Source organism: Pituophis catenifer, unplaced genomic scaffold, assembly GCF_029215685.1.
Source record: "Pituophis catenifer annectens isolate HBS135680 unplaced genomic scaffold, rPitCat1.0.hap2 SCAF_1, whole genome shotgun sequence".
Taxonomy (NCBI): domain Eukaryota; kingdom Metazoa; phylum Chordata; class Lepidosauria; order Squamata; family Colubridae; genus Pituophis; species Pituophis catenifer.
In genome coordinates this window covers 204973777-204995271 of record NW_027256881.1, presented here as the reverse complement: position 1 = coordinate 204995271, position 21495 = coordinate 204973777, and the positions used below count along the sequence as shown (strand labels likewise).

Here is a 21495-nt window from a genome sequence, read left to right as displayed (position 1 = left end):
AAGCTAACTGCAAGCTATAGGGACACTCCAGGCAATATAGAACAATATATCCCATTTGATCTGAACTCAGGACCCAACAATTCCAGAATATGGTTGTTTTGTTCCGTGCTTGGAACCCTAAAGCTAGCTGTTTTGGAATTTGAATTCTTAATTCACACAATTCATCTTATTAGCACTAGATGACTTTCCTTTTATGTAAGAGTAACCCAAATGAAAATATGCAGCATATAAATAATATACATCTGTATGTGTATTTCCTTTTGTCATGTGATCTTCAACCATCAGTCAAAAAACTCAGAACTTTTCTGAGCAAGTCAGTTCCAACACATAAATACAAAAATAAATATATAAAATAAAACCCATCAACCTACAAAGTAAAAGACTCAAATTACATTCCGTAGCAACTGATTGCTACATTAAAGGGTTTAGCAAAGGCAGCAGTTTTAGACAAATTTTTTGAAAGCCACTAAGGCAGGAGTGTCAAACTTGATTTCATTGAGGGCCGCATCAGGATTGTGTTTGACCTTGGGGGGGGGGGTGAGCAGGGCCAGGGTGGGCATCACCAGCTCGACATCACTCATGTCGTGGGTGCCTGTGGTGGCCCGAGCGATCTGCCAGCCAAAACAGCTTGGGAGGGTCAAAAACAGGGTCAAAATTTTTCTCTGGCAGAGATACCGCGGGTTGGTCCTTCATTGTTTCCAGGGCAACCCCACAGGCCAGATCTAAGCAACCCGTTGGCCGGATGCGGCCCCCGGGCCTTAAGTTTGACACCTCTGCACTTAAGGTAGAAGACAAGAATGTCCTCAATTTTTTGTCCAGAAGCTAATGATGTTCCCACCATACACAAAACAATGCTAAGAGTAAGAAGCACTTTATATATCCTCCACCTACACACACATGCACACAGAGAGCATTTATTTATTGTTTATGTCAACAAAATGTTCCCCTCACTTTTAAACTAGAAGAAGAGATGGAAAAGAAAAAGAAACATTCAGAACTGATGGAAATTCATAACCTTTAGAATGGTCAGAATACACTTTGTTTTGGGAGGGTATGTGTGTTGGTCTTAGATCATTCTGTATATATAGATTTGAATTCTATGTGTCTAAGGATGTTCCTCTCAAATGACTTCACCCAAAATGGTCTCTTCCCAATGTGTTAAGCAATATTACAAGACAATCTTCTTTCCAAAGACAAACTACTTCTATTCATTTCCCAAGTAAAGGAAATACAATTTCCCATAAAACCAAATATGAGGCTAGTCCTAATTCATAGCAAGCCTAAATTTCTTGCCTAAATTCCTACACCCCACCGTACAGTTCAAAGGGGAGAATCTTTTGCTCAGCTGAAACTTGCACTAATCAAGACTGATGGCTGTGCAATCCAGCCTTTCAACATTTCCACAACTTCAAGAAAGCAGGTCAGTGTGAGACCAATAACATGAAGCTTAACCAAAGACTTGAAATAGACAGCTACTTGAAAACAAAACTTCCAATTCAGAACCAGATTTAGTTATACGTATAAACCCACGTAGATAGTAATGTTTACTAGGGTTTACTCAATTCTGTACTTAAACCTGAAGAAGATAAAACTGGTTTCAAATTTAGAGCATTGCAATCTGAATAATGTACAGGGAAGAGGGAGTGCCAGTTGCCACTCTCAGTTATGCTAACATCCATGCTCATTTCCATGTTTATTTGCTGGGGAAACAGGTTAAGTGTTATCCAAGACTAGCTATTTGACAAACGTACAAATAAACTATGTCAAGTTCTCCTTCATTACGATTAGAGATTATTACTCTCTTTAAAATGTAAGACTTGCAAAAAGAAAATTAGTGAGCCCTTCTAAAAATCAAGGTAGAGGAGAAATGCCATAATGATGTACATACCCTGGCAGTTTTGAAGACAATTGTTATAAGTCAGCATGAAGTGTGCTTGACAAAAAGGAGCTGTTGCTTCCAAGAACACATACCATAACATATCAGTCACTGTTTACTATGCAAACACATGGACTACTAGAAGAGGGAGAGCTTTTTTATTCCAGGTGTCTGGAACATTTGGAATAACATGTAAATATGAATACACTCCCACAAATATACATGCACACACACACACACAATTTTATGTTCTTCTGAAAAGGCAGATCAACTGCTAGTGGCCAATGCATAATAATTTGTGTGGTGGTGGTGAGTGGTAGCGTGTCTTCAGATTAGTGTTGACTCCTAGTGACTGCCTAGACAAGTCCCTGCAACTTCCTTGGCAAAATTTCAGAAGTGGCTTGCCATGGCCTCCTTCCTATTAGAGAGAGCTGGCTTTGCACCTAAGGCAGATCTAGAACTCATGGATCTATCGGTTTCGAGTCTGCTGCCTTAACCATTACACAAAACTGTTAGCTATTATTCCAAATAGGGGTCAGGGGATGCCCCCCCCCAATTTACTGAATGTCCTTGTTCACATATTATAAGCAATAGTTATAGCCAAAATGGATGGATGGATAAAGGTAAAGGTTTTCCCCTGTCCAATCGTATCTGACTCTAGGGAGTGGTGGTCATCACCATTTCTTGGCTGAGGGAGCCAACATTGTACAGGAAGACTTTTCCATGGTCATGTGGCCAGCATGATTATACATTGAGGTGCATAGAATGTTGTTACCTTCCCTCCAGAGTGGTATCTATTAATCTGCTCACGTTTACATGCTTTCGAGCTACTAGGTGGGCAGGAGCTGAGGCAAGTAATGGGAACTCACCCCAATGTATGCTGCACTCGGGTCTTGAACAGCTTTCCAACTGAGAAGCTCAACATCATCTTTAACTACTAAGCCATTGTGCCCCCTGGAATACGTATCATCCACTAAACCAAACCCAAGCATTCTACATCTTTGCACTGTGTGATGTGAATGTGTGAATCCCACTACTATGAAGCCTTCAGAACTTGCAGTTATTTCTCTTGAGATCGAAAGTATTTCAGATCTCGGTTTAAATGAAGGAATGCTAGAAAAGGATTCTGCCAATCCTCATGCTGGCATAACTATTTCTTTAACAAGTTGAAAAGCATGTGTTTGTAGCCTGAAGACAGCAATCAAAACGGCTTTCAACAAAGGGCTATTTCAACAAAAAACGAACTTCAGAGAACGGATTAAATGTCCTTCATAGGCTCTGCCGTTCGAAAAATTGGTCAGCCCCATGAGAGGGTAAGCCAAGTGTGCTAGTCACATTCCAACTTTTTTTTAATGACAATTGCATATCCAGACATCGAGAAATGAGAATCCAAGCAAACGAACAACAGCCCCAACTTTTCTCCCTTTCCCCGATCCTTTATAGGCACAGACAGGTGTTGTGTAACAAGGCTTCCTTCCTTCCCATCAAAACTATCCATCATCTTTGCATTTTGTACTGCTGACTTTCCCAAACAAACCCCTCTTCCCTACAAGAGTTACAGCGCAGAGGGGCGGGCTCATACTTGGCAGGGTAATGAGTAACATCTGTAACCACAGCTGCCCTGTGGGCATTCCTTCCTTTGATGCTCCTGAAGACTGCAGTCAGCCAGAGGGAGGCAAGGAAAGTTTATACAGATTCTCTTTCCTCTCTACGCAGCCTCTCCTCCCCCCCCACACACACACCACCCCACTTTCGGGGAAGGCGGCCTCCCTGAAGCGATTAAAAGATGTCTCTCTTTCCCCCGCCCCCTCCATCTCTTCATCTCCTAAGTTTTCCAAAGCCACCGCTGGAAGCAGGACATACAGATGCAGCATTAGCTTACTAGCTCTTTTGGGGGGAGGTTCGGAGAACTGTAAAGGCACGTCCGAAACGCCTATGTCTGAGAGCTGGGTTTTGGGGGTTTTTGGGAGCAACCCACACGGATTCCCTTTCCAATCGCTGTGTGCCTTTTATATATAAAAAAATATTTATTAAAAAAAGGATTTTCCGTCCAGACAAGAAAGGTGGGCGGAGAGGAGACGAATTTAAGAGCAAGGTTAAACCACAAAAAATAGCCACCGCCCGCCCTCCCCCGTTTGGAAAGGCAGGTTGTGTCCCGAAGAGGAAGAGGGGGGGTGGCGGTGGGGAAAGCCCCTCTTTTTAAGACCCGGAGGAGAGAGAAAGCTGCCCAACATTTGGAGGCAATGGGGGCGGGGGGGGGCAGATGGCGGCCAAGAGGGCGATTTCTCTCCCAGACAGGGAGTTCCACTCACCTCTCGCACTGTTAACAGACAAAGGCAAAAGCAGCCGAGCGGGCGGCGCGGGAGCTTCAGGCGCAGTTAAAAGGAGGAGCAGAAACAGCAGCAAGAATTTCTCCTCCGCCGATCTGCCGCAGCGGCGCCGACCACCGCTCCGCTCCAAGCTGCAAGTTGCTGCAGCGCTGGCGGCGGCGGCGAGCAAACCCGGAGCCCCGCGCTCTAATCACTCCCCGACCGCATCTCCCCAGCGGGCCGCCTCCCACCTCCGGCGGGATCTGGGCTCTCCTTGGCGGCCAAGGCGGGAGAAGAAGTTCCCGTCGAGCGGCGACGGGGAAAAGTTGGCAGAAGGGAAGGCGAGCCGAGCGCAAAGTTCCAGAGAGCAGCCGGGCGAGCCGAGACAAGGCAGACTCCGGCGGGGGGAGGAGGAGGAGGAGGAGGTGGGGCTACTCAGCCGGGAATCCAGCTGCAGTAAGAGAGAGAGAGAGAGAGAGAGAGGAGGAAGTGGCTGCTCCCTCTTCTGCCAATGGGCTTCAGGAGCTGGAATGAGCCAGGCGGCAAGCACATCATTTCCTCCCGGCGCAAATCCAGGCGCCGCCAAAGCCGCCCCGCCTCGCCCCCTGCAGGGACGAAGGGGCACCGCACCTTCCCTCCCCCGCGCGACGCGACCCGCCCACACGCGTAGGATCGTGGGGAGGGGGGGAAGGCGTTCTGTTTTGCAGTGCTTTTGAGGCGTGCGGGGTTGGGGGGGGATGTCTCGCAGTCTGGTCTTTTCCACGAAGCCCCTTGTGACTGCCTTGCACACCCTTTGCGTTAAAAGGTATATATATATACCCACGCTTTCTCTTCTGTTTCCAGTCACGACCCGCTCCTATATTCGGGAGCGACAGACTGTCTCACTCCCAAGAAAGCATCTCCTAGGACTCGGGCTTTGCCTGCCAAAGTGTGAACATGCAACCTACTAATTCACGTGTGTTGAACAGAAGGGGGGGGGGAAGGGTACAAGCACTCAAACCCAAACAGAAAATGGCGGGAGGTGAGGAGGATGGAGAGACTCACTCAAATGCTAGTAGGAAATAATCTTGTGTTAGAGCTCCAAGCACGTTTTTTTGAAAAGCAAGTAATATTAATGATTGATGCAATTTCATCCCTGGAAAAACATTTTCACATAATTGTCATAAAATATAAAAGAGACCCATTTTAGAATGAGTATTTTATTCTACTTGTAGAAAAACCTAAAGCTGATTCACGCCAGTATTTTTACAAAGGGAAAAAAAAAAAAACAATCCACCTTTAAGGATGAAAAAAGCGAAGCTGTTTAAACCGGCGCTTCCAAAACATCTTTTGTTTCATTTTTTGTTATTATATTTTTATTATCATATAAAACAATCCAAACCCACAATTTCTACAATAGTTCCATAGTTTTGTTCTTTTTCTAATTAAGAATAAAGCAAGAGATAAAAGGTTTATTTTAGGCAGTACTTTTATCTTACTTAGCAAACTTGCCTTGAAAAGGAACAGCTGTTTTAATGTTAAGGATTTTTTTTTAAGTCAATGAAAAAGTGTTCTATTTTTCAAGGAGAAATGAATTTAATATATCTGGCTGAACAAAATAATAAGCCTGGGGAAAAGTACAGATAACCATTTTCTTGTGGTAAATACTTAGGAGAAGTTGGGAGGATGGGGTGCAGGCTGTGAAAAACAATTGACATATTAAATGTCTTCATTTAGAATAGAATAGAATTTTTTTTATTGGCCAAGTGTGATTGGACACACAAGGAATTTGTCTGGGTGCATATGCTCTCAGTGTACTCTTAGTCCTCAGGGGATTATTAAGCTATTTTAGTGGATATCAATTTTCTTCCCTTTCTTAATACTGTAAATGTCTTTTATTATAACACTTCATTTATTGTAACTCTGAAAATTGGGTGTCTTTTTTTTTCTCCCATTAAACACTTCTCTAGAATTTCCTCTGGTTTTCTTATATGTCCTGATTTATAGTGCTATCATAGTCTCATCCGTATAAATTCTTGGGATATTGTCATTGGTTCAGCTATAGTGTAAAGGCAGACAGGACGTGCACGTTCAACATATAAGAAGAATATAAGAAAATAAAAGTGAAATTTTTTTAAAAAATTAAAAATTAAAATTTCCTGTTATATCATGGGCTCCTCTCTTACCTCTCCTATATACAGTATTCTATTATTCCCATCAATTATTGTGTATCACTCTGTTTATCAATTCTCTTTATTTACTCTGCCTATAATCTTACACAGTAGTTTCACTGTTTTTCTGTTTATTTCCTCAGATCTATATATTTTTTTCTGCAATAGTAGCGAATATCTGTAGCTCCGGTGTAGGATGAGGATGGAGGTTCGTTCTCCGAGCTTGTGGGTTAGTGTCCTAACGTTTTATTACCACGCTAGGTAACGTCTTCAGCAGAGTTAGGGCTGTCAGTATTCTTCTGTTTATAAGGGACATGAAGCTCTTATGAACAGAAGAACATTGATACTGACATCCCCTAAATTCCACTGAAGATGTTAACTTAGCCTGGTAATGAAACTTTCAGACACCAACCCACAAGCTTGGGGATGAACCTTCACCCTATTTTTTTTCTTTTGATATCTCTTATTTTATAGGGAGTTCTCAACCTGTGACCACAATTGGGATCAGAATTTCTGTTGCTAAGCAAGGTAGTTGTTAAGTGAGTCTTGCCCAATTTTATAACCTTTTTTGTCACAATGGTTAAGTGAATCATGTGGTCATTAAGCAAATCCTGCTTCCCCCATTGACTTTGCTTATTGGATACTGTCTGAGAAGGTCATAAAGGACAATCACATGACCTTAGGGTGCTGCAATTATCGAAAATACATGCTGGTTTCTAATGCCCAAATTTTGATCATGTGACCATGGGGATGTTGTAATGTTCATAAATGCGAGGACCAGTTGTAAGTGACTTTTTAGTGTTGTGGTAAATTCAAATGGTCACTAAATGAATTGAAGATTACCTGTATATCCTACTTTCTTGATGAATGCCTTATTTTAAAGAGTATTCTTGTTTAATCTAAGATTTCTGTTTACCTACTCTAAAATTTCTATAGGCTTTTTTTCCCTCCTTTCTAGAATCTCTATTAGTACATATCAATTCCATCTTAGAACTTTGTTCTCTGTTTTTTCCGGATAGGATTTTTATCCTATTCTATGTTCTTTTCTCCTGGCCTCTGGCCTCACATCTCCAACTGTCTTCCCCACCAGCAGTCACTGCTATTGAAATTGAAGCTGCTCTCTGCTGCCAGCTGGCTCTTTGCAACTGGCCAGTTTGTGCCAGAACTGGTGTTGCTCGACACTTTTCCTGTACCCAGAACTTTGAGTCCTTCCAAAGTTTCCCTCACTTCAAACTACTGCTGTGAGGGTTGGGATTTCGGTAACCCTCTGCCCAGGCTACTGATACTTGCCTTGGTGCCTTCCACCTGGAGCACTTTAATGCCTTTGTGCTCTACTCAGCCAGGTTGCCATTCATGGACTTTCATTTATGCTAACTCCTGCTGGTCTATATTAGAAGCTATTTTTCATGGGTTGCCTTTTCTTGATACAATTCTCTGGGTCACCTGGTCTTTCTTCCTTTTGCCTCCATTGCTGTGGCTCTTAGTACTCTCTCTAGCAGACTGCTCTAGCAGTCTCTCATAGTCCGCTGGCTTCTTCTACTGATACTGGCTTCTACTGGCTTCTTCTGACCAGCAGAAGAAGCCAGTGGTCTTAACATTATCTCCTAGTTCCCATTCCCAAGTCATCCTTGGCCTGCTCCCATTCTGCATCTAGATACCTAGGCTACTCTAACTCATTTTGTACTCTTGAAAAACTGACTGATTGCCAAATTGGACTGCTGCTAAATACCATCAACATAGTCTTTGCAACACATATCTTCTATTCTTAATCTAGGACCAATTTCCCCAGAAACTTACGTTTGAGTCTCTAAGAGGATTCCGGTGCAATCATTTTGTCAATTTGTCCTCTTAAAAACCCTCACTCCCACTTAAATTATATGCAAAACATTCATACTGTTGCATGTGATGAACCCTTCCAGACAATGTTTCCCAGTCATTGCAACTTTAAGATATGCTTGTTCTAGTTCCTAAAATTCTAAGCAATGCCCATGTGCACTAGGGAATTCTGGGAATTGAAGTCCACACAACATAAAGTTGCCAGGGCTGGAATATACTATTTTAAATAATACCTTTGTCCATTCGAGGAGAGGGGCTTGTTGTTTACTTTACAAGCTCTTTCACTTAAAATAAGTACAATGACCACATGGGTGACAAAATCCTATGATAATTCAGTTTATTATGGAACATTACTTGCAACTAAATCACTTCTAACAAATATTCCTCCGGATTCTTGGTTCTTCTATGCGAAAAACACAGGACTTTACCACATTGAGGTATATTTCTGAACAGTTCCAAAAGCATAAACTGCAGTGCAATGCATTCATTGTACAATTGTGTTATACCCAAATCTCCCTTTTTGTACCCAACTTGCAAGTTCTTCACAGGATCATCCCTTTGCTTTTTCAAAATTGGCATCCTCCAATGAAATCAGATAGCCTCCACTTAATAATTCTTGCTTTAGCACTCCTGAACTCAATAAGGATTCTGCCTCTTAAGAGACCCTTGGATTGGTCTTTTACAAACTTTACTAATAGTAAATTATTCCTGAGCCGCTTCGCGGGCCATGGTGCAAGTTGATTTGCCAATAATAGTTCTTTTCGAAAGAAAAATAATTCCCAAAGAATACTATTTCTCCTAAAGATGGCAAAGCATACAGACTCTGTCTCCTCTCTGTAATTCATGGTATGAAGCATCACCTCCTTAGACTACTAGAATATAAGGAGCATATATCATATGATTAGAATGAAAGATTGGATTTTATGAATGAAATGTACAGAGTTCTATGAAAGAAAGGAATGGTGGAAAACCTCAAGTGTAGAGCTAAAAGCTCCTACAGAGAGCTGTTTCCTGAGACAATAGGATACGAAAGTGGGGGAGGGAGGGGTAAACATTTTAATGATTCCTTGATAAAAGCAAACAATAGTACAAGCAAAATCTCACACTGGATTTTGAAAGGCAACTGTGTTCTGCTAATGCAGTGTCTTGTAAGATATTTTTCTCCAAAATCTCTGTTTTGATTTTTGTTTTGTTCAATTTTCTGGACTTACCCTAATAGATATATTATATTTTAACTGAGAAATAACCTAGAGAGAGCCAGTTTAGTGGGGTGCTTAAGGCATTAGGTGAAGAACCAAAAGACCATGAATTCATTGTACCTAAGGCACAAAGCCAGCTGGAGGACTTTGGACTAATCCCTCTCTCTCAAGGCTATGAAACAAGAAATGGCCATTCAAGAAATCTTGCCAAGAAAACTACAGGATATAATCCTCATGGTGGAGAATATCTACAATGCCACTCTTACCTTCTGCTTTTATTATTTTAATGAGATCTGATGCCAACATTCTACAAACAAGTTGGTCCTCCTCTCACATTAAATTCTATCAATCTTTTTAGATTTCAGTTGAAACTGATCATTAACCATACAACTTCTGTGAAAAGACATGGCTGGGTCTATAGATCCTAACAGCATAAACAAGGTAGCAAATGCATGCAGTATATCGCTTCTGGAATACTTTTTTTTCCAGTGCCTGTATTAGCAATGGCCATAGGTGGTATCTGGGTTATTTCCCCTCTTCTGTATAATGTATAGAATTGTGTACGTGCTCCTCTTTCTCCTTATGTGTGTGCATTCAGAGTGTGCATTCTACTCTGGGTCATGTGACCAGAAGGGGAGGGGGAGTCTTAGGATGGAATAGTCAGCAATATTTTCAGCCAACACCAAGCAACCCTTTCCATAGGGATGCCTTGAGGGATTTTTTTCTGGAATGCTTTTTTCCCCAAGCACCAAGACAATTTTTGAACCTGAGCCCTTTTTTTTTTTTTTTTTTGCCTGCTTCTCCTTCCACACAAAATATGGTCCAATTCTTTTTAGTTTTTGAAGAGTTATCCTATGGCAACCAGATGGATTCCTGAGAAATTTACATTGTAGCCCACCACCACCAGCATTGCATTGGGTTGGAAAAAATAAAAAGATAGGTGATCTAATGGACATATGAGAATCTGTTCAGCTGGAAATGTAATATTTAAAATAGTATAATTAGTTCTTTTCTAAAGGATCTAAACATTTATGCAAGTTTGTACTGGACTATTATGGTATATCTCCTAGTAGATATAATTCTTTGGGATAAATTGATCAATAGTCTCTATTTTTTTAAAAAAAAGACATTGGGCCAAATTCATTGAGATCGATACAACTCTACCATCAGTACCTTCTACTGTAAACTTTCATTCTGTGACAGCTGAATTAGTGAAAACATAATAGGAAACAAATGGATGGATAGATAGATAGATAGATAGATAGATAGATAGATAGATAGATAGTTAGTGGTGGAAGATAAGACAGACAGACAATATGATATTCTTGTTCAATCATGACCATACTTTCTGCTTGCTGTCATCTTATAAATTGCCAGAAAGGTGCAAGATGCCCAGTAGGATTGCCAAACATACTTGCTGACATCTGACAGAGTTTACTCCCTCCCTCCCACTCTCTCTTTCTCTCTCATATCCCTTTTGTAACATCCAAAATAGCCTGTGACCAAGTGTGATTTGCTGCCATGTTGATACATTGCATTTCAATATGTTGCTTGCGTTTCAACATGTTGTACAAAACCAATCAGAAATCCATCAGAACATTTTGCAAGGGAGGAGGGAGGGAGGAAGGAAGGGAGGAAGGAAGGAAGTTAGTTTTGGAACAAAGGGATGCCAGAATTAAGAGCAGTAATGTGTAACCGTAGGCTGCCATTTCTTACCTATTCATGTCAGCCTTGGCGATTTTTGAGGAAAGCAAACAAATGAATTCAAAGAAGCTTTAGGAGGAAAAAGGACTTCTCTGAGCTGCAGACATTTTCTTTATGAATGCTTATTTCTGCTTCCCTTGTAACCTAGCCCAAACTGCAAATTCACTTTTTATGTTTTTTGGTTCTGGTTTTCTGGAGCAGGGCACTGATTGTTTTTAAAGTGACAGGATTCTTTCTTTGACAAAGAAAGTTTATTATTAAAATGGGAAGCTTGGTGGTTTGGGGGTTCTTTTGGCAGGCAGGGGGAGGGAGGGTTGGTAATCATCAAGAAAGGATTACATAATTGATGAAAGGCTTTTTCGAAGTGCTCTTTATGTTACTTTGCAGAGAGAGATTTAAGCTTGGATTGAAGGAACCCTTGGCCATGGAGCACTTTTGTGATATGCACATCCCTGGAATGTAACTCATTTAGATTTTGATGTGAATTGTAAGAGGGCATCTGTGTCTTGGCAGCAGTCCTTTGTAGCATTTGGAAAATCAATGACAAAAGTGATGCAAAATTACAACTCTGGGATCCCACAGCCTTGCCAATATCCTTTGAAGATAATCCACTTTACAAATGCTTAATCAACTCTATTCTTCCAGGAAGAAGGTGTTACTGTTGTTGTCTGCATTATAAAAGCTGAGATAATGGCTATGCACATATGTGGGGGGGGGGGCGGACTAAACTCATCTACCTTTGCAATCCTTACTTGAAACCTCAGGACAAAATGTGGCTATTTGGCATTTGGCCCATTGCTACTAGGAGGTTCTTTTGTTAATTCAGATATAATGAAACAATGTGAATTATTTACTGATCTCCTTTGTTTTCAAGACTACCTTATCAGTTATGACACCTTTCTGTTTTGCAAATGGGGGATGTTGAAGTTAAGAGGAAGTACTTATCCCACTTACTGGATGCATGGTGAAAATAAGCCTGGGAGATGATCATATGACTGACAAAATTCCCAAATGTGTGCAACAGTGAGTAAATCACACATTTAGAAGTTATCCATATCAGTCATTGGAGACAAAATCAGTGTTAAACCAAAACAAGTTGAACGAGAAACGTGGAGTGTGGATTTTTAATTACTGTCTGGTCAAGCCCATTTTGTGGAAAAGGGTCAAACGGTTGCTAAAACATGATATCCAAAATTAAAATGTGTCTGAAACTGAAAAAAGTGCTGCATTTCAGAAGTTCACTAACACACTGGCTAAATTGTGTCATTCTTTTTCTACCACTGTACCACAAAATACCTGTCTATTTCTCCCTTCCCTCCCACAACAAACATTTCTGTGAATGTTATCTCCTCAGTGTTGAAGTATATATATTTGCTAGTCCTATTCCATACCCTCTTCTAGACAGTGGAGATTAAGGCAAGAAAAGTAAGGAGAACTAAGGGACAGGCATTTGTTTCCACTGCATTGAAGCTTACTGTATTTCCTCAATCTCAGTAGCAAATTCTTTTGTTAAGTGAGTTTTACTCCATTTTACGACTTTTCTTGCCACAGTTGTTAGGTGAATCACTGCCGTTGATAAGTTAGTAAACCAGTTGTTAAGTGAATCTGGCTTCCCCATTGACTTTGCTTGTCAACAGGTTGCAGAAGGTGATCACATGACTTTAGTTCATAAGTACAATCCAATTGCCAAGCATCTGAATTTTGATCCCATGATCATGGGGATGCTGCAAAAGGTCATAACTATGAAAAATGGTCAAAAGTCACATTTTTCAGTGCTGTTGTAACTTTGAACGGTCACTAAGTGAACTGTAAATCAAGGATTACCTGTACTTGGAAAGTAAGGTTGGGAAAGAATCTCTCAAAAGATACATTCAATTTACACAGTACAAACTAACTTCTTGTGTTCTTGGTCATTGTTTTTAATTGAAAATATGTTCATGTCATGTCAATATTCATGACTAGTTCAGATTCATATTGCGCTAAATTTGGGGAGAGTCACTTTTGGGCACAGTACTTTTTGCCTAGAACCATCTGAGTCACGATTTGTGCAGCTCAGTATGACAACACTCCCACCCAAATGCTTGCTACTACAAATGGAGGTGGAGAGCTATAATAGGAAAGAAGTATTTTTCAGGGCCATTTTGAAAGATAACATGGCAGAGTTTGACTTCTCTGGGCAGGAAGGAAATTGCATGCTCACACTTCACCTTGCCAGGAGCTGATTGTACAAGGAACACTGCACTGTAGTATTAATATCCCACATCAGTTACGGTATATACAAGTCTTCGCCTTGTATATACAATATATATGTGCATTTCTCCCACCTAGCCAGCTAACCATGGGATGTTTGTACATCACTGATTCTTTTGGCTTACTTCCACTCATACCTCCTCCAATTTGGCTAGGGAAAATACTTTCCTTGCCTACTGCTGCTGCCATCTAGCATTTGAACATTGCACTTGATCTTCTCCTCAAACAGCAAAATCATTTAGGTTCCAAAGTTCATTTTAAAACACATTATTAATGCCCTGCTGGCAAGGAGCACAGCTGAATGCAAATTAATTGCCATATTTGCTTCTGATCCATGCCAGCAAAGAACATCCAATTTAGTCATATCGTGAAAAGTGAATTAATTTACTCCTGTCCTAATATTGCTCAAGATTCACTGAGTGTGACTGTCAGGCAGCATCTGTTCGTTTCATTGGAAGCTCTGTTGGGCTTCTGGATAGTTAATGATGAACGCAAGTTTAAGAACAACTATGTTCAGTGCGTCTCCCCCCTACCCAACCCCAATACAGCACTATTGTTTCTGGGAATTTAAATCTCAAGAGATAAAAGAAGTAAATCCTTAACATAAGAATATATTGTTGTTGATTTATGAATCCTCCGAATTGCCTGGACAAAAGGACTTGTATTTTAGCAATAATCATTTTTAGCCTGGCTAGGTGGCTCAAGTGGCTAAGTCGCTGAGCTTGTCGATCAGAAAGGTTGCCAGTTTGGCGGTTCGAATCTCTAGTATAGGATCTCCTGCGTGAGCAAGGGATTGGACTAGATGACCTCCAAAGGCCCCTTCCAACTCTGTTACTGTTAGGCGTGCTCACAAAACAGGAAATATATTTTGCTTCATGTTCAGAATAAAACAGGCTTTGGAACATTTCAAATTGACTCTGTTCCAAGGAGAAAACCTGAAATGGCTCATATATTTCAGCCATAGACAAGCCTAGGACCACAAAATTAAGCAAGGCCATCCATGCTGACTGCTTTGTGCTGCCCAAATTATTGCAAAAAATGGTAATGAGAATAGTTATTCAAAGGAGCTAGAAGATCCAAATAAGTTTTTTCCTGGAAGAACTGCTCTAGTTCAGCTCTCTCCTTGTGCTAATTTTTTTACTTGCAGGAATGTTTTTTTTAAAGGCAGAGAACTTTTATAAATGGAAACTTTTTACCTGATGAGCCGCGGTGGCGCAGTGGTTAGAGTGCGGTACTGCAGGCTACTTCTGCTGGTCACCAGCTGCCAACAGTTTGGCAGATCGAATCTCACCAGGCTCAAGGTTGACTCAGCCTTCCATCCTTCTGAGGTCGGTAAAATGAGGACCCAGATTGTTGGGGGCAATAGGCTGACTCTGTAAACCGCTTAGAGAGGGCTGTAAAGCACTATGAAGCGGTATATAAGTCTAAGTGCTATTGCTACCTATCACTTTGGAATCCTTCTGTTATTTCTACCAATTGTAAACAAGGTACAAGTATTAACAAGCATTAACAACTAAGACTCCTATGCAACAATTTAGTTCACGTGAGGGTTTGAGAGATTAAATTAAACATGATTAAATTACACCCCATCATCATCTAGGGGGGCACCAATTTTGGACTATACTTGCGGTTTAAGTCTATTCTCTCCCATATAAGGAATTAATTTTACAGGAAAAGGAATGCTCTTCACCCCGACTCTCAGCCAAGATTCCTTCCTGCATCTCTGTTTACAGATGACATCAGAAGAGAAGCATCTTCAGCTATGAGAAAGTATTCAGGATCCCATTTGTATGTTCTGTTTAAACTACAATGGGTGAATAAAACAGTTCTTACATTTGTTGTTGTTAGTCAAGAAATCATGTTCAACCCATCACTACCCCATGGATGACATTCCTCCAGGCTTTCCTATCCTCTACCATCCTCTGGAGTCCATTTAATCTCACATCAACTGCTTCAGTGACTCCATCCAGCCACCTCATTCTCTGTCGTCCCCTTCTTCATTTGCCCTATATCGTTCCCAGCATTAGGCTCTTCTCCAGTGACTCCAGTTCTTACATAGTACAGGATAATATTCAGGACTGCCAGAACCTTTTGTAGTTATATTTTAGTGTGAGCTTTTTAGAGTTCTGGGGGGAGGGGAGGGAGTAGTCATTTTTTTTCATAAAGACCATTGTGCAAAGCAACCTTTCCTGAATGGTACATTGAGACCATTGAAAATAACACTGCTAAATCGCAGGGAAGCCGAGCTCATAATAAGGCACTAAGAGAAGAACTACCGAATGCCAAAAGTCAGCACAGCAGAATAATCTGACTATCATAAACCAAGAACTCTGCTGAAACAGCCAACCTTTGAGTAACTGTGTGGCTAACTGTATGAATTGTTATTTTAATTACAATAAATATCTCTCTGATATGTAGCCTGGCTGCATCAGCATATTTAACAAAGGTAAAAGGACACCATACTGGTGACACCATACACAGACAAGCACAATGTAGTATCTAATATTAATTCAATAATCTTAGAATCCTGATGTGCTGTGTAGGAGTTCCAAGACATGATGCATATTGCTGTTGGTACTCAGCAGATTCCCTGCTCTTCCTCCCTTTTTACATAAAATGAGAACCTGACAGACCAAATCAAGTACCAGCCTTATTTCCCAGAATAGCTTTGGACTCCAAAACAGCCCTGTAAGCTTTCTTGAGAAACTTAAAATAAAGGGTGCTTGTTGTGTTGACAAGACAAGGGACTACAGCAGATAATATAGAGCTATTTGGTACTTTTGTCAATAGTGATGATGCTGTTGGTCAAAATGATGATCATCTGATGGGACTCAGGAAATAGATCCTTTTTGTTGACTGCATGATTTCTGGATCAAATATCATTCCCGCAATGTATTTGGCTCCCATCCTGATCTTACTCCAAAGAACTTGTAAAACCTGGCTCTTCCCCCAGGCCTTGGGCTAAAGAAGGTGCAGGCTTTGTGTGTGGGTCTTTTCACATCTTGTGTGTGTTTTTCCCCCTGGATCAGTGGTGGGTTGCCCCCGGTTCACACCGGTTCTATAGAACCGGTAGTAAAACCGGTGGGAGGCTCCGCCCACCGACCCCTACGTTACCAAAACGCTTCTGCGCATGTGCAGAAGAGCACGCATGGCCCCGCTGCGAACCAGTAGTAAAGGTAAATAGAACCCACCCCTGCCCTGGATGTCTGTTGTTCTTTTATTTGTTCTTTTTAAATTGTTTTAATTATGTCTGCCATCCAGAGTCACAGTAAAGTCAGGCAGCCTTATACATGTCAAACATAATTTCAGGACTGTGTTTATTGCATTACCTGAGATAAGTCCATAGGTGAAATTACTGTTAACCACAGTTTGCTTGCATGATTTGCTTTACACCAACAGGCCTACATGTCATGTTAGTTAGTTTTAGAGTTATGTTATATTGTTCCCTATATTGTTTTAGAGTTAAGCTATATTGAAACTCAAATACTTTGGCCACTTAATGAGAAGGAAGGATTCACTGGAGAAGAGCCTAATACTGGGGAAGTTTGAGGGCAAAAGAAGAAGGGGACGACAGAGAATGAGGTGGCTGGATGGAGTCACTGAAGCAGTAGGTGTGAGCTTAAATGGACTCCAGAGGATGGTAGAGGACAGGAAGGACTGGAGGAAAGTTGTCCATGGGGTTGTGATGGGTCAGACACAACTTTACAACTAACAACAACATATTGTTCTCCAGGAAAGCAAGATACGGTTAAGGAGTGTCTTGTAGGAGAATCTCCACTCCTCCTGTTTGCTTTTCACTCGGAAGGTATGCAGACAAAAGTTTGGACAGCATAGTTCTTTGTTAGTACTGTAATTATTATTATTTTTTTAGGTAAATTCCAGCTGACTAAGGTACTACAAAGGCTCTTTTGATAGTGGGTAAAAGGGAAGGGCCTGTGTCTGACTAGAACTTGTTTACTGATTATTTACTCATTCCATTTGTTTAACCTTAAATCTGCCTAGGATTTCCAGCAGATTTACAATAGTAAATCAACAATTAAAATTCCCACCGTAAATGAGAATAATTAGAGTTATGGCAATTATATCTTTGTTTTGTGGCTCCTTTATTTATTAAGTTTACAGCCAAGGACTGAAAGAATATTTGTAGATCAAATAGTGTAAAAAACAAAACAAAACCCAATGTTCTATTTTCCAGCTACGATTATTTTTAGTATTTTTACTTTTCTTTTGCTTACTTTTACTTTTCTTTTACTTACACATTCTCTATTCATCTACCATTACATTTGGTATTATGTGATTATATAAAATAGATTATTTATTTTGGAGCTTTTCAGGTAGCAAACATAGATTTTATCCTTCAAATACATACATACATACATACATACATACATACATACATACATACATACATACACCTACATAGATACATGCATACAGGCCTTCCCCAGATACAAGTTCATAAAAGCAAATATTGTGAATACTTCAAAATAAGCCCCAATACCAATTCTTCTGATTAAACATACTGTATATAGGATTAGGCTGAATGGTTTCAATTGAGTAAAACACCTTATTTGATTATGTGGCATCAGGTCTGAGCAACCACATGGAATGAGGCTCCCTAGAGTGATCTGTCTTCAATTTGACCTTTTAGATGCCTCTGTGGAGCATTCATTACTGTCATAACAGAAGTAAGCTGCCTAATAAGCGTATAACCAAGAGTTATCCACTAGAATTGAGGAAGAGGGGATCAATTAATGTCAGGACATTAACTCTGTCAACACAGTGTGATAAGGCTGCCTGCTGGCTCCCATCTGGCCTCTCCCCAAGGGAGTTAGCAACCAGCCAAGATTTTAACAAAATCAAGAGATCATGATGCCAAGTCTGTTTCTGGTATATACAGGTTTGTCCCGTACGAAAACCGACAAGTATGTCCCATACTTGTGTATAATGTCACAACACAATAAAAAGGGCAGAGTTTGCATTGCAACACGTATTGTCATTTTGTGACAATGGCTATGCAAACTCTGGACATGCAGACTTTTCACACTGTCAAGAACAGCAAACCTAACAACATTGGGATGCTTTATTTTCTCACATTATAGGTTTTTTTAAAAAAGTTAGTAAATTAATATAACAAACTGAAAAATGCCATGTTCCGATAGAAGGTGAGGTATCAAAGTATTTTGCCATTTAAAAAAAAAATAAATCTCACACTAGGGTTAACATTTCTGTAGTTATTTTGAATGGATGTTTCACAAGGTTTTTTTTTTAGAAAGGATGTACATAAATGGCATGCAGGAATACGGCTAAAAAGAATTTTAAAATAAAATAGTGTCACAAATCTCACAAAACAAGTGTAGAAACTGGTTTATATCATGAGACAAATGGGCTGAAAACTGGATACTGTTGTTTTTGTTTAACCTGCATGTTACTTGGGGTGGGGGGGAGAGAAATGAATTTTGGCCCTAGCTCCATGTTTTTCAAACTTGGCAGCTAAGCTTGAAGATGGGTGGATTTCAACTCTCAGAATTCCCCAGCCAGCATGTTCCCTAAATTTACACAGGCTAATAAATTAATACGAGATAATAATGCTTCAGTATAGCTACACAAAAGGGACGCATTGGCTCAGTGGCTAAGATGCTGAGCTTGTCGATCAAAAAGTTGGCAGTTCAGCGGTTCGAATCCCTAGTGCCGCGTAACGGGATGAGCTCCCATTACTTGTCCCAGCTTCTGTCAACCTAGCAGTTAGAAAGCATGTAAAAAATGCAAGTAGAAAAATAGGGGCCACCTTTGGTGGGAAGGTAACAGCGTTCAGTGCGCCTTTGGTGTTTAGTCATGCCGGCCCCATGACCATGGAGACGTCTTCGGACAGCGCTGGCTTTTCGGCTTTGAAACAGAGATGAGCACCGCCCCCTAGAGTAGGGAACGACTAGCACATATGTGCGAGGGGAACCTTTACCTTTACCTTTACAGCTGCACAAATAATCATCCGGGGGGGGGGGGCGGAATGGACAGCAACCATATTTGCAAAATGGGCTAGATAAGCATTCATTTTGTAATGCTTTTGGGACTGTGTACAGCGCTGGATTTGAAGGCAAAAAAGTCCCTTCTGCACACATGTAGCACTGGTCTGCAAATCCCCAAACCAGTTGGGGATTGTGCTGCAGAACCAGTCCTAACCCTTGGATTATGTCTTATATTAATGCAGGCAATTGTCACTTAGTATTAAATTCAAAGCATGTGTAATGTAATCTAATAATAAATAAATAGATGAGCCATTTAGGGAAAAAAAATCCCTAAAAAAACAGCTAATATATTTTTTAGCTGGAAGCATTAGGATTACCCACCCAGAAATATCCTTTCCTTAAACTAATTTTCCATTAAACAACAGCAATGGCTACTTTAATAATTATTTTAATCATATATCATTTCTTGCTGTGGAAGAAACATTCCTGAAGTGTTTACCCTGCATGGTACATTACAACTCAAGCATAATTCAGTTTGCGTTAAAGGGTCTGCAAGTTTTAAGTAGGCAGAAAGCTAATAATTAACTATCTATCTCTCACTACTCAAAAACAACATGGAATATTAAATAGCCACAGATGGCCAGGAACTGAATCCTATTTTTCATCCAAAAATGACGCTTCCAAACTCCAAAGCAATGCTGAGTCAGAAGACAAAGTACCACTTCACAGTTCATTATTTCTTACATGAGTCTCTTGCAGAGAATTCCAGCACTGGCTAGCTTTCACCATCTTATAAAAATACATTTAAAGTTCATTTTAGGATACATTCCTAAATTGATGCTCTTCTGAGAGAAGCTTCAGCATAACTTTGCAATGCCTGATCCAAGAATGGGCAACTACCGGTTTGTTGTTGTTAGTCGTGAAGTCGTGTCCGACCCATCGCAACCCCATGGACAATGTTCCTCCAGGCCTTCCTGTCCTCTACCATCCACTCACACCAACTGCTTCAGTGACTCCATACAGCCACCTTATTCTCTGTTGTCCCTTTCTTCTTTTGCCCTCAATCGTTCCCAGCATTAGGCTCTTCTCCATTGAGTCCTTCCTTCTCATTAGGTGGCCAAAGTATTTGAGTTTCATCTTCAGGATCTGGGCTTCTAAAGAGCAGTCAGGGTTGATTTCCTCTAGGACTGACAGTTTTGATCGCCTTGCAATCCAAGGGGCTTGCAGGAATCTTCTCCAGCACCTAAAACTACTGTTATTTGCTGCTAAATCGTCAAGAAGCATTTATTGTGGAGGGAAAGTTTTTACAAAGATAAAAAAAAGTAACCAAACACCCATCAATTCTTTCTTGGGACAGGACCATCTCCTGTTTTTGAGCTCCATGTTCTAAAACAGGAATCTCCAGACTTGGCAACTTTATGACTTGTGGACTTCAAGTCCCAGAATTCCTCATTTTGGGAGTCCATAGGTCTTAAAGTTGCTAAGATTGGACCCTCTTGGTCTTCAGCAATGCTTCTGGCTGGCATGATATGGGGATATGCTCCTGGAATAGATAAGCCTTGGGGCACTGTAGGGCAGCCTTTCACCTTGGATTTGCAGGATACCTGAGGGTATATTCTCTTATCTTTAAGACATTCTTGGCTTTTATTCTGTGTGAATGAAAAAATCCCCCTATCTTGTTTCCTCATGGCTTTTCCAGGAATGTAAATCTCTTTAAAACAAAAACAGTTTTATCTTTCTCTATTAGCATCTTCTTTACTTTACTTTACTTTTATTTGATTTATATACCGCCCTATTCCCGAAGGACTCAGGGCGGTGAACAGCCAACAATAAAATACATACATACAAAATTTAAAAAGCAGAGATAAAATTAAATTAAATAGTTTGGCCCAGACAGATTTAAAACCCAATCAATTTAAAACAAATTTAAACTTTGAATATTAAAAATACTAAAAAATATTTTAAAATATTAAAAATGTTTAAAAAGAGGGAGAAAGTTAGGCCAGGCCCGCCTGGTGAAATAAAAAGGTCTTTAGAGCACGGCGGAAGGTGCACTCTCTCTCTTCATGGTTGAGAGAGCATCTGAAACAGTGCTATCAATGTAGCAAATCCGGTCTCGATATAAAGTACAGATTCTAAAGAGATTTGAAGTTTTTTTAAAAAAATACCTTAAATAATTTGAAACAATAATTTAAATCAGAGCTA

General features: G+C 40.4%; 1 protein-coding gene across 2 annotated transcripts in view; it reads right to left on the bottom strand.

The window, feature by feature from the left end:
- The window catches only part of ACVR1 (activin A receptor type 1), a 195973-nt gene that overhangs the window by 96557 nt on the left and 77921 nt on the right, over nucleotides 1–21495 (bottom strand). Inside the window, exon 1 of one of the 2 annotated variants that reach the window (XM_070941351.1) lies at nucleotides 4189–4381. The exons of the other annotated variant lie outside the window; for it this stretch is intronic. The gene's annotated coding sequence lies outside the window, so the exon portion shown is untranslated. Of the gene's footprint in view, nucleotides 1–4188; nucleotides 4382–21495 lie in introns of those variants that run through there. 2 annotated transcript variants of the gene reach the window in all.